General features: G+C 43.3%; 1 pseudogene; it reads right to left on the minus strand.

Annotated features, from left to right (window-relative positions):
* Window positions 1–1,236: 1,236 nt before the first annotated feature.
* Window positions 1,237–12,700, minus strand: LOC100751147 (annotated as a pseudogene).

Raw genomic sequence — 12,700 nt, forward strand, 5'->3', positions numbered from 1 at the left:
CTATACCAGGTCTGCGCAAGGTATTGGGGTTCACAGAGAAGGAGCTCATCCCAAGCTGATCTGGGGTTCCCACAGAAGGGAGGTCCCAGTCAGGGAAGGCCAAGTCTTGAGCAGAGGGGAGTGGTACATTGTTGGGGCAGGCCTTGTGCCAGGACCTGCATCTAACTGGGGATTGGTCACAGAACTGACAATAACTTGGTCAGAGAAAGTGGATGGCCTGATGATGAAGAAGATGAAGAATGGACTTCTCTTTGAGGAAGACAGAGCAGTGTGTTCAAAACTGAGTCTCCTGAACCCTGTCACTTTGGAATGAGGGCAGCTAACACAGAGCAAGGCTTGTGGTAATTGAGCTGGAGGGCTGTTACAGCTCAGCTGTGGGTTCTGGTGCCCTACATCCAGGCTGGGCAAGGCCATTAGTAGAACTGAAGCTCAGCTTCTCGTGCATAGAAGAGGTGATTGTCGAGACCAGAAGAAAGTGAGAGGCAGATAGGGAAGGGGTTGTGTAGTATTCTCAGGTGACGACGAGCTTCTGCTTCCCACCCTGAAGGCATTGTGTTCTTCTTCCCTACAAGCCTCTCTGCTCCCATGTCATTCACATTGCTGTGTTCTCCAGGCAGGTCTGTGATTCCTGGGGCAAGATTTAGTTGCTTAGGGCCTTGGTTGCTCTTTCCCCCAAGCCAGGGCTATGCTATTCTGGCCTCACCTTTGTATGACATCTTAGATGGCAGTGCCTGTCGTGAACACTCTCTGCCTCATTCCTTTTTCTGTCCCTTTTTACAGACCTAGGCTACCGTCTTCACTGTGTGCCACGGAGAACACAGCTCTGTCCTGGGCAGTGACCCTTCCCATGGCTCTTTCCTCCTGTGGTCATTGGCATCCCAAGGTCTGATACCTGACTCTCAGACTCCACTTTGATTTTGGAGACCTGTTTAGACGCCTCTCTGGCTTACTGAACTCAGCGCTCAGTTTGAAGCTGGATCCTGTATATTTGTTGAATAAATATTGGATGAGCTGAGGCCTTTGATCTCCCCACCACTGACAGCTCTTGGCAAGATGCTTCTATATAACCTTGATCTTCTGAGAACCTCGCTGGCCACCCGAGGAGGGGCTTGTGACTTCTCATCTAAAGGGCTTGAGTTTTGTGTATAAAGCCACATTCTCTTCTATGAGGCATGAGCGAGACCCCAGCTCCTCAGACAGGGTTATAAAGTCTTTGTCCTTCTCCGTACTCTTTCCCTACTTGTCTCTAACTGGGAGTGCATGATGGCTGTTCTGCTTGCATTTTGAGCTGGCCTTGGTCACCATAGAGACATGCATCGCGATGACAGCACCCACAAAGGCTCTTTCACGAAGCTGTCCTTTCTCTTCCTCTTTCAAGGCCCCTCTTTTCATAACGACCTTCAAAACCCAACACGTGGGGAGAACTCTTGCAAACAGCAGGGAAGACAGTCCTACACTAGCAGGGGATGCCGACACAGGTTCCCAGAAGGCAGCCACTCGACAGATGTCTCCACTACTGCACCCCACCCTAGAGGGTAAATTACCCTCTTCGACTGAGTCAGACTTAAAAACCAATTTGAAGTCATTGCATTGACAGTCAGCTCCTCTGTGGGTTGAAGAGTAGGGCTGGCAGCTCCACTCTCTGAGGAGTGACAGCCTTCCTGACACCTGTGCTTCTTGGGAGCAGGAAAGATACTGTCTGTGATCCCAGCAGGTCTCTGTTTGTGCAGCTCACATGGGTTTGAGAGAAAGCTATTTCAGGACCTTTCTACCATTACTTCATATATCACCAATGGGTAAGTGGGCTAGAGAGGTTTTCCTTTCAGTAATAGTATTGTCCCCAAGCTGTACCCTCCCATGCTTCAATTATAGAAAAACACACTCTCTGCTTGAGGAACCTTTTGTAGCACTAGGATTAGATGAGGGGACAGTCTGACCTTGGTTGTCTTTGGGACACTCCTCGGGCCCAAGTGGAGCCATGTTTTTCAGCTTAGAATGGGTCCTTTTTTGAGATAGAGAAGTTGGTCCCAGAGGCATCTCGCATAGAAACTCCTCTAATCACAAGCTACATGTAACAAAACAGCATGTGTGTGGGTAGGGGTGGGGATGGAGGTGGGGAGGAAGCCAGCAGTTTCCTAGTGATTGACAGGTACAGAAGAAGGTGGGGCTTCTGTACCTGCCAATCACTAGGTACTAGTCTGCAGGTGCAAAGGACCCCTTTAAAAGACAGACCCCAGCCCACTTACTCTCTCTTTGCTCTATTTCCAGCTCTTCTCTCTCTCTGCTCTTTTCTCTTTCTGCTCTCTTCCTGTTCTCCACATTCTCTCCTTCCGCTGTTCCCCTGGGGCAGACAGGACTTTTTCTGTCTCCCTCTTTTCTTCTGTCCTCTCTCTATCTCTGTGTCCCTTTACCTCTTTTCTCTTTCTTTCCTCCTCCCCTTTCTAATACCTTCTCACTGAAGCTGTTTGGTGTGTTTGTCCCCTGCCTTAGTCACCCTCGCCTCCAATGGAATCCACCATGGTCCCCCATGCAAGGTCCCTCACATGCTTTATTCTAATGTCCCTCAGACTTGTCTGCCGGTCAGTTTGATGGAGTCCATCCCCCAGTTGAGGTTATTCTTCCCAGATGACCCTAGCTTGGGTCAAGCTGACACCAGGTGTGAAACTGTGTTCCCTGTGATGAGGTAACATGCCCTCATGTAAAAGAGCCATGCCTCACATTTCCTACGGCTTCTACTTCCTGTATTTCCACTCCTACTATAAACAATACTGCACTGCAGTTTCTTAGAGAGAAACCCTTATGTACTTCAGTTCTTGTTTTGTTAGAGTAAATTCTTAAATGTGGCCACCAGAAAAGAAACCTATGGTTGAAAAACATTGGGTATTTACTGGTAAACTTCTCTTTTGAGTGGTCTTGTCCATTTTCAGTGTTAGTACTATGATATATGACAGACTGCCCTTTCTAAAACCACAACTTAATTCTTAATAAAATGCTATTGGTCCACCTTCTGATGAATTTGTCATGTTCTTCTTGCTGTGAATTGCACTTCTTCAATTTTAATTTTGAATGATAATGAAAACATTTACAGTTACAGTTTCTTCTGAGCAGAGACAGACTAAGCTATATTCCTTACATTCTCACATGTAGGTTTCTTTTTATTAATCTTAAGTAGTCCACAGAGCCAGTCTGTCTTACTTTTAAGAGATATTTAGGATTATTTTTTCCTAAATTTCTCTTTTCATTCTTTCTCTTTCTTGCTTAGAAGTTCTTGGTTTTGTGTGTGAACCAAGTTCCCAGAAGAAAAAGCTATACATGTAGGCAGCAGGCAGAGAGAGAGAGAGAAACACTGGGCCCAGCATGGACTTTAAAAGCTCAAAGCCCATACCCAGTGACACACTTCCTCTGATGGGCTGTATCTCCTCCAACAATCCTTCCAATACTTCCCAAACAGTTCCATTATGGGGGGTTACTCTCATTCACATCACCACACCCTCCTTGTGACCCTCTAGCAAATGGTTTTGGAATGTGCAAACAGGACAACACCAAGGCCAATGCTGTTATCAGACAGAGAATCTGAGGCCCCTGCCTGGCTGAAGCCTTCTACCTGATACACACACCATAGCATTAAAAAAATACCTTGATTTATGGCTTTCTTTGTTCTGTTAATATAAAACTTTAAACTGTTTCATGTTGGAACATTTTAGTTGTTTTTGTTGTTGTTGTTGTTTGTTTGCTTTTTCTTTAACTCTTTGGGGTCTTGCCACCCCGCTCTCAAATAAATACATGGAGACTTATTCTTACTTATGAATGTCTGGCCTTAGCTTGGCTTGTTTCTAGTCAGCTTTTTTAACTTAAATTATCCCATTTCTCTTTATCTTTTTCCTCTAGGTTTTTTAATTTTCTTTATTCAATATATCTTTCTTCCCTTCTTATTCTGTGGCTGGTCGTGTGGCTAGGAGGCTGGCTTCTGGGGTCCTCCTCTCTTTCTCCTCTTCTCAATCCTCCTTCTTCTCTAGATTTCTCCTTCTATTTATTCCTTCTACATGCCAGCCTACCTGTTTCTCTCTCGATATTGGCTATCCAGGTCTTTATTAGACCCATTAGGTGTTTTAGGCAGGCACAATAACAGTTTTACAGAGTTAAACAAATGCAGTATAGAAGAATGCAACACATTAAACAAATATTCCACAGCATGAACAAATGTAACACATCTTAAAATAATATTCCACAACAGAACATGGTGTTTTCTGCTCTCATATATGCATCTCTGGGCCATGGTCACTCATTTGTCTTCAGAATGAACTCCTTTATTTCTCGGGGTGAGAGTTATGTTTTTTCATGGATATATGGCAGCCTCTATGACACACAGCATCATTAAACGCTTGCGTTTGTGGCATCATAACCCCCTCTTATTCCTTTATTATTGGAGGGAGAACCTAATTGCATAAGGAACTAGGAATCCGAATGCCCTGACATTCACTCCTGAGGTGAGCACAGTACATGTGTAATCCATGATGCAGCCAATGCGATCATCACAGCAGATCCCAACTGTTATTATGGTTACTGATCCACAGCTTGATATTGATTTATTATTTCTATTTCTTACTAAGACTCTGATTTCCTTATGATTTTGCTTATTCTATTTGTTTTGTACCTTGTCTTTGTTCTTGAGGATTTATGCCTTTTATTAATATTTTCTGTTTGTGTTTGTCTGCAAGTGTATGTGTACCACATGAATGCCTTGTGCTCAAAGAGGCCAGAAAAGGGCATTGGATTAGTGTTGTAGATGGTTGTGAGCTGCCAGGTGGGTGCTGAGAGATAAACTTGGGTCCTTTGCAAGGACAGCAAGTGCTCCTAACCACTGAGCTGTCTTCCTAGGACCACATCCATGTAGTTTTTAATACTGTTCTGAGTTGATTACAATTTACTTTTCAATGAACATATGTATGGTTTACAAATTCTTTGTTTTCAGTTAGCTCTTTTGTGGAAGCCTTGAGTTTGGATATAACTTTTTCTAGACAACATTAATTTGAAGTTTTAATCAAGACAGTCCTCCACAGACTCACCCACAGGCCAGCCTGACACTGTCAATCCCCTAACTGTGGCTTCGTTTCTCAAATGACTACAGGCTATGCCAAGGTGACAGTTGATGCTAGCTAGAACAGGAACACAAAGGACTTAATATATAAATGTGAATAAAAAGCCTAGAAAATTTAATGTAATTAATGTGATGTAATAAATTACTTTATACTACTAACAATCTGAAATGATGGTTTAAAAAATTCTAAGAAGCTGGATGATAGTGGCACACACATTTAATCCCAGCACTCAGGGAGGTAGAAGCAGGTGGATCTCTGAGTCTGAGACCAGCCTGGTCTACAGAGTGAGTTCCAGGATAGCCAGAGATACACAGAGAAACCCTGTCATAAAAAAACAAACATCCAAAAATCTCAGCAACAGTTGCCATAGCTGTGCAATCTTACCTTAGAGTGACAAATGTTTGTCACTTAAAAACAGCTTCATGGAACAGAAAGAGAAAGGCAATCAAGTCATAGTCTGAGGTTTATATAAACTTTATCATCAATTGAAAAAGTCCACAAGGAACATAATATTTTAAGCTAACCTTACTTATGGGTGTGGATATATAAAAATTCATTGTGATCATTACAAGGTATAATTGTCATTACAAATGAAAGGTAATTTAACATCAGAAAAATGAGAAAAATTTGTAATAAGAATGAAACAATTTTTTATCATTTGTGTGTGTGTGTGAGGCAATATATATGTAGTATTGTTTGTGTGGTTTTATGTGTATGTATATGTGTAGGATACTGCATGTGTAGTTTTGTGTGTGTGGTATTGTGTGCCTGTGTGTGTTACATTGTGTGTGGAGGTATACATGCATGCGTGTGTGTGTGTGTGTGTGTGTGTGTGTGTGTGTGTAGCACTGTGTGTATGGTGTTATCTGTGTGTGGTATTATGTGTGTGTGTTACAGTGTGTGTGTGTGTGTGTGTGTGTGTGTGTGTGTGTGTGTTATGTGTTTAAATGTGTGGAGGTAGACATTCAGGTGTGGTGTATGTGTATGTAAGATCAGAAGCTCTTGTATGTAGTACAGAGAGCCACATGGACGCAGGAGCCATTTTTCCTGGTGAAGGTGGCTCTGAACACTTGCCTTGGTGAATTCTCTGAAAATATCTTGATGAAATGTCACAGTGCCATCGACCCAGAAGTTCCACTTCCTGGTTCATAACAATGACACATAGTCTTAGGAAATGTGCAAAGATACACATGCAGTGGGTGCTTCTCATGTTTGTGAGACATCTGTGATTTAGTGCAACAACCTGGATGTCTTTTAGCAGGGCAATGGAGAGGCTGCTGCCTACACGTGAAATGGGTGGTACATGGCAGTGCAACCAACAGGCAGATCAATAGAAACCAATATGAATATATCTCAAAATAATCATCAGTAGAAAAAGAAAATGCAAAAAGACATAGGCTAGCTGGGCAGTGGTGGCGCACACCTTTAGTCCCAGCACTTGGGAGGCAGAGGCAGGTGGATCTCTGTGAGTTCAAGACCAGCCTGGTCTACAAGAGCTAGTTCCAGGACAGCCTCCAAAGCCACAGAGAAACCCTGTCTCAAAAAAAAAAAAAAAAACAAAAAAAAAAAAAAAAAAAAAGAAAAAAGACATAGGCTATAATTTTATATAATTCTACTTACATAAAATTAAAAAAACAAAAACACATAGCCTCTGACTGAACGAAACTAATATTAAGTAGTGATATTCAGAATTAGTCCAAATTACCACATGAGTCCAGCAGGTAGACAGGAGCACACTGGGGCAGTCTGTGTGTGGAATAGGTCATGGTGTCCAGGACCAGCCCGATGTTTGCAGCCATGTGACTTCACTATTTGCTCCTCTAGGCTCATTTTGTTTATGTGCAAAATGGGAATAAAACCAAGTGTGTGTCTAAATGCCTGCTTGATGAGGAGTTCCCAGAGTGGACAAAGACTGATAGTGAATATGAGCAAAGGTAGCGGGGTGGAAGGGACAGGTTAAGGTTGTCTGTGAAAGGAGGTGCTTTAGTAGACATGATAGCTTAGCATAGAGAGTCACACAGTAACAATCTATGCTGGCATCCTGTAGAAGCTGCAACCCATGAGCTTGCTCCAGTGAAGCTATTTGCTGTGGAGTCTATCTCAGTGTCTCCCCAAACCAGTACACAGCTTTTCCACAGTGAGCCAAGACTGGGCGGGTGTCAGCTAGGCTAAGCAGGAGGCATGAAGGGAGGCTGCAACTGTTAGGGGTGACAGGTTCCGAGCTGTGGTAAAGGCTCTCCGCTTCTGCTCATCACGCTTTCTCATCCGCAGTCAGGAAACAGGAAGCGATTTGACACAGCACAGTGCATCAGTTATGATCAGCCCAGGGAACATTCTCAGATAAGCACTTTCTGCCAACCCGGGCATCCTCGTCATGGGCAATTGGCAGCAGAAAGGGGGAGAGCAGTGGTGTGTGCCAGGCTGTAGCCTGGTTCTATGGCGTCTTCCATCTCAGAGCCATGGCTATGGTGGGGATTAGGGGGGTGAGGCTTCTCCTTCTAAATCTCAACCCTTTGGATCCTCTGCCTGCTGCACACACTGGGGCTTCAGAAGGAAGAACGGAGAGAAGATGACTGCTTGCCAGCATGTGAAAGCTCACACATAATTTATCACACGGAATCCCATACGTAGGACTGCGCCTTATTTTTGCTCTGTGGAAAGGGTCCTGGTGGGATTGCTTTGTTGTGGAGCAAAGATGGAGATTCTCTGAAATGTGTGTTGCAGATGGCAACATGAAGAAGGAATCAGGGCACCACAATGTGGAGGAAAGCACACCCCAGTCTGCTACAGACCGGGATAGAATTCTCTTCGCAATGTAATTCTGTGTCCTCAGTGGATCTGAGGAAGGAGGAAGCCCTAAGTACAGGGTCAGTTTTAACTAACACGTTCATTACTTACATTTTAATATATCTTATTTTCAATTGATGTGTGCTAATTGTACATATGTATTAATATGCAACATTTCAACATATGTATGCTGTGTAATGATCCCATTGTGGTCATTGCCACACCTACCACTCAAGACATGTCATTTCTTTATGTTAGGAAGCATCCATAATCTATTAGTCTGAAATGGTCAACTGAACACTGTTAGCTGGAGTTGTAGTATGGTTTTTCCTTCTGAATTCCAGTCCCTCTGGGTTTTTTCCTGTTGCACAAATTGGGGATTCAGAAGAGAAAAGAGAACATGGAATTTTGTTGGTCGATTTATTTATTTGTGTTTTAAAGAGAACCCTCAAAATAAAAGAAAATAAAGAGAATCCTTGTCAGATGGTTTATTGTTTGTTCTTAGATATGATAGCTCCACACAGAGTTTTCTGTAGTGAGAATCTTTGCCAGTGTTCTGTAGAAGCCACAGATCTATACATTTGCTAAAACAGACTCCAGAACACACAAGAAGCCATTTCTCCTGTCTATCTGCACTCCTGGGCCATCCATGTCTTCCTACTCCTCAGGTTGTGGTAACTTTTCCAAGATGAACTTTTAAGTTTCTATACATCATTACTCCATAAGTTCCAGTTTGCTATGTTGCTAAAAACAACAGAACTTAATTTTCTCATGGTTGAATTTATACTACCTATGTGTATGTATGAATTGATACATCTATACATCCATAGTACATTTTCTTTATCCACTCACTAGTCAGTGGACATCTTGGTTGTTTCTACAGTAAACAGTGCTGTAGCAAGCATGAGCGCCAATCCTTCTTTAGCATAATGTCTTCATTTCCATTGGATACATACCAAATCATGTGGCTCTGTTTCCAGTTTTATTTTATTAAGAAACTTCTGTTTTTTTCCCACAATGTCCTTTATAATCTACAATCCTGCCAATAGTAGGAGAGTTCACCTTCATTCATACTCTCCCAGCATTTACTGCCTCTTATCTTTTTAATCAGAATTATTCCAACTATGGTGAAATCAATCACACAGTGGTTTTGATTTCATCTTGTGATGATTGGTGATGTCTATTATGGTCATGTGTGTGTCCACTTGTATATCTTCTTTTGAGAAATGTCTAGTCATATCATTTACCCACTTTTTAATTACATTATGTGTTTTCTATTTCTACTGAGTTGTTTGGGTTCCTTATATATTTTAGGTGAATGATGTGTGAGGCAGACTTTTCAGCCCTATGACAAATGTCTGGGAAAAACAAGGTGGGGTATAATTAATTTTGACCCATAGTTTCAAAATTTTCACTTCATCCCATTGAGGAAGTGCATGGTGGGGAATGGCTAATTCCATAGAAGCCATGAGTGGGAAAAAGAAGGAAGGAGAGAATGGGAGAAGGAGAGAGGAAGGAACTGAGGGAGGGAAGAAAGGAGGGAGGAAGAGAGAGGAGAGACAGAGAGAGAGAGACAGAGAGACAGAGACAGAGACAGAGACAGAGAGAGAATTCAGTGACGTTTTTCCTTTCCATCTGTTACTCCATCAAGGTTCCAGTCTCTGGAATGGTCTCACCTACATTCAGGCAAGATCTTCCCTCTTTAGCCAATCCTATCTGGAAATGCCACCATAGACAACCTCATCTTATTTCTTTTTTTTTTCTTTTTTTTTCTTTTTTTTTTTTTAGAATTTCAAAAGACAATTTTATCTAGACAGAAATCTTCAAACAGAACAGAGAAATTAGGCATTATTAAAATACACTTTTGCCAAGTGATTTAACATTAGAATATAATGGTGAAGGGACAGGAAACACATGGCAACTCAATCCATTGCAGGGCAAGTGATACCCTGTAGGACAGTCGTGTGTGGGCAAAGGTTATCTCTTTCCCACAACGTCCACCTTCACCCATCCCCACTCTTCCCTCAGCACCCTCCAGAGCAAGAAGAAAAACAGATGGGTGCTGTTCATGAGTCCTGGGATGGAGAGGTCTGTGGCAGCAGGGAAATTATATGGGCAGTTCACTCCAGGGGGAGCCTGAGCCTTTTGGCTAGCAGTACCCAGAGAAACAGACAGATATACCAATAAGTAAGGATTTTGGAAGCCACAGTAGACATTCCCCTCCTTATATGGGTACTCTAAGGGTAGCTCAACAGGCTCAGGGCAGGGACCATCAGAGTAAGCCAACTCTGGTTCAAAACTCAGAGTCTAACATCCCAGCAGCTGTTTCTGGGGAGACAGGATCTCACAATATACTCTGTGCACAGAAGAACATGAAGAGGCAACATGGGACCCAGCACATCCTGGGCTCACCACACAGACTGTGTGGGCAGTGGGTCTAGCTCAGACCAACCCCTCAACATGCCCTACCCTGCAGCTGTCTCTCACTGGGAAAGGGCTTGTAAGCCAGAGCTGGACAGACCACAGATAGATGCTGGGAATCTTCGGACTGCTGGAACCTCTCCTGGTTCCCACAGGAATGACTTGTTCAAACATACAGGCCCTAAGCAGTTGCCAAGACAGCTTTGTAGACAGAGACAAATAAAACCAGCTTTGAGAGATGATGGCACCCACTACTTTGATCTTGATGCCCAAAGTCCGACTGCAAGTCAAGTCAAGTATGCCTCCACACTGGACAGCTGAGGGCACCTGTGTCTGCTTCTGCACCTGAAGATGGACACTCCCAGCTGACCCTCCCAACACCAGAAATGACTGAAAAAAACTCACAACTTAGAAATCTTGTGCTTCTCAGCCCATTCTAAGTATCTCCCATAAATCATCTTTGTGGTACTGGGTGAAGATATTTAGGATCGGCCCTGTCCGTGGCAGATGCCAGTTCTAGCAGACAGACAAGCCAAACAGGGGAGACCCAGTGACCACTGCCTTTTACAGTCCTGATGATGGTTATGGTGAGCTTCCCCCAACTCCCACAGTGCAGGAGAATCGAATTCTGGAGTGTTCAAACTCTGCCTACCCCAGCCCTATCACCCGAGACCCCTCCCACACACCCCCATTCACTGGTGAGTTAATGTTGTCAATGCACAAATGAAATCCTAAGTCATACCAAGGATCAGGAAAGATTCCCTCCCATAGAGCCTTCCTGGTTAGCTGAGAATAAGCCCTTCAGCACCTATAAGAGTCACTTGGAGTTTATGGTTTCATTACATCTTTGAGGACCTCAAATTCGTTCCCAAAGTCACAACCACACATATGAAGGACAATGTTCCCACCTTAAGACATCCCTCCCTTCCTCTTGAGAACTTCAAAATAAAAACAGTCAGTCTACCTGGCTCCAGATCTTCTCCTAGGGTATCGCTTCACCTCCAGGGGCTGTAGTTCTGATGTGACATAACAATCCAGCGGCTGCCTCTGGGGGCTACATCACATGATTGCACAGCATGAGTTTTGTTTTCAGGCAGTTTTATAGAAGGCTTTCGAGTAGAGCTTGAAGTCAGGGTTGGTGATGCCTCCAGAAGTTCCTCTATTGTACAGGGTCGTTTTGTCTATCCTAGGTCTTTTGTTTCTCCATATAAAGTTGAGAATTGTTCTTTCAAGGTCTGTGAAGAATTGTGTTGGGATTTTGATGGGGATTGCATTGAATCTGTAGATTGCTTTTGGCAAGGTTGCCATTTTTACTATGTTGATCCTGCCTATCCAAGATCATGGGAGATCTTTCCATTTTCTGGTATCTTCTTTAATTTCTTTCTTTAGAGACTCAAAATTCTTACAGTATGAGTCTTTCACTTTTTTGGTTAGTGTTACCCCAAGGTATTTTATGTTGTTTGTGGCAATTGTAAAGGGTGATGTTTCTCTGATTTCTTTCTCCACCAATGTGTTATCGGTATATAGTAGGGCTACTGCCAAAGAAACTAGTAAACAAGGAGGACGCTAAAAGAGACAAACTTTGTCCCCTGGAGATGGGGAAAGGGTCATCATCCCCTGAGCAAATTGAGAGCATGGGAAGAGGGGGGAGGGAGCTACGAGAATGAGAAGGGAAGAAGAGGAAGGATGCAGAGGTCATGAGGGAGCAGAAAGGTTGAGTCAGGTGTAGATTAGAAGAAAGGATATGTGATAGGTAGGGTTTAGTTGGGGGGGGTAGTAGGGGAGAAAGGGAGGGAGAAGGGAACTGGGATTGTCATATAATTCAATCTTGTTTGTAATTCAAATAAAAAAATGATAAAAAAGAAGGCTTTCGACTGTGTTCCCAGTACTTCTGATTTGGATACCAAGTCATCGAGCTTCTCATCTCACTCTAACAAAGATTCCATGGTGTTATGCAGAATGATTTGGTCTAGTTCGGCTTGTACTTTGCTCATTGGATTAGCTTCTTGGGGGTTCTGGCATCTACTAAGGTGACCATCCAGGGCTGTGTACTGGATTGTAGCAGGTGATCCTACTGGCCAGTTTATCCTATCCACCTGTTTGGAGAATTCGTGTAGTACCTTCTCCAGCAAGGTAAAGGCCACTCTGGAAGGTCATTCACTGTCAGCAATGACTACACCTGCAAGACTGTCACTCTGGACATAGATATGGCAAAGATACTCTTGTTCCTTGACAGAGGCTCTGCTGCCTTTTGCCGATCGTTCCACAATCAGTTGACTTGTAAAGGTCATGAATTCCTGAACACTGGACCTCTGGAAGAAACTGAAGTCGGCTTTGAGCAGCACCTCTTTGGGATAGCTTTTGTAAAAGACACTGAGGCTGTATAGCTTCAT

This window comes from Cricetulus griseus, chromosome 7, assembly GCF_003668045.3.
Source record: "Cricetulus griseus strain 17A/GY chromosome 7, alternate assembly CriGri-PICRH-1.0, whole genome shotgun sequence".
Lineage (NCBI taxonomy): Eukaryota > Metazoa > Chordata > Mammalia > Rodentia > Cricetidae > Cricetulus > Cricetulus griseus.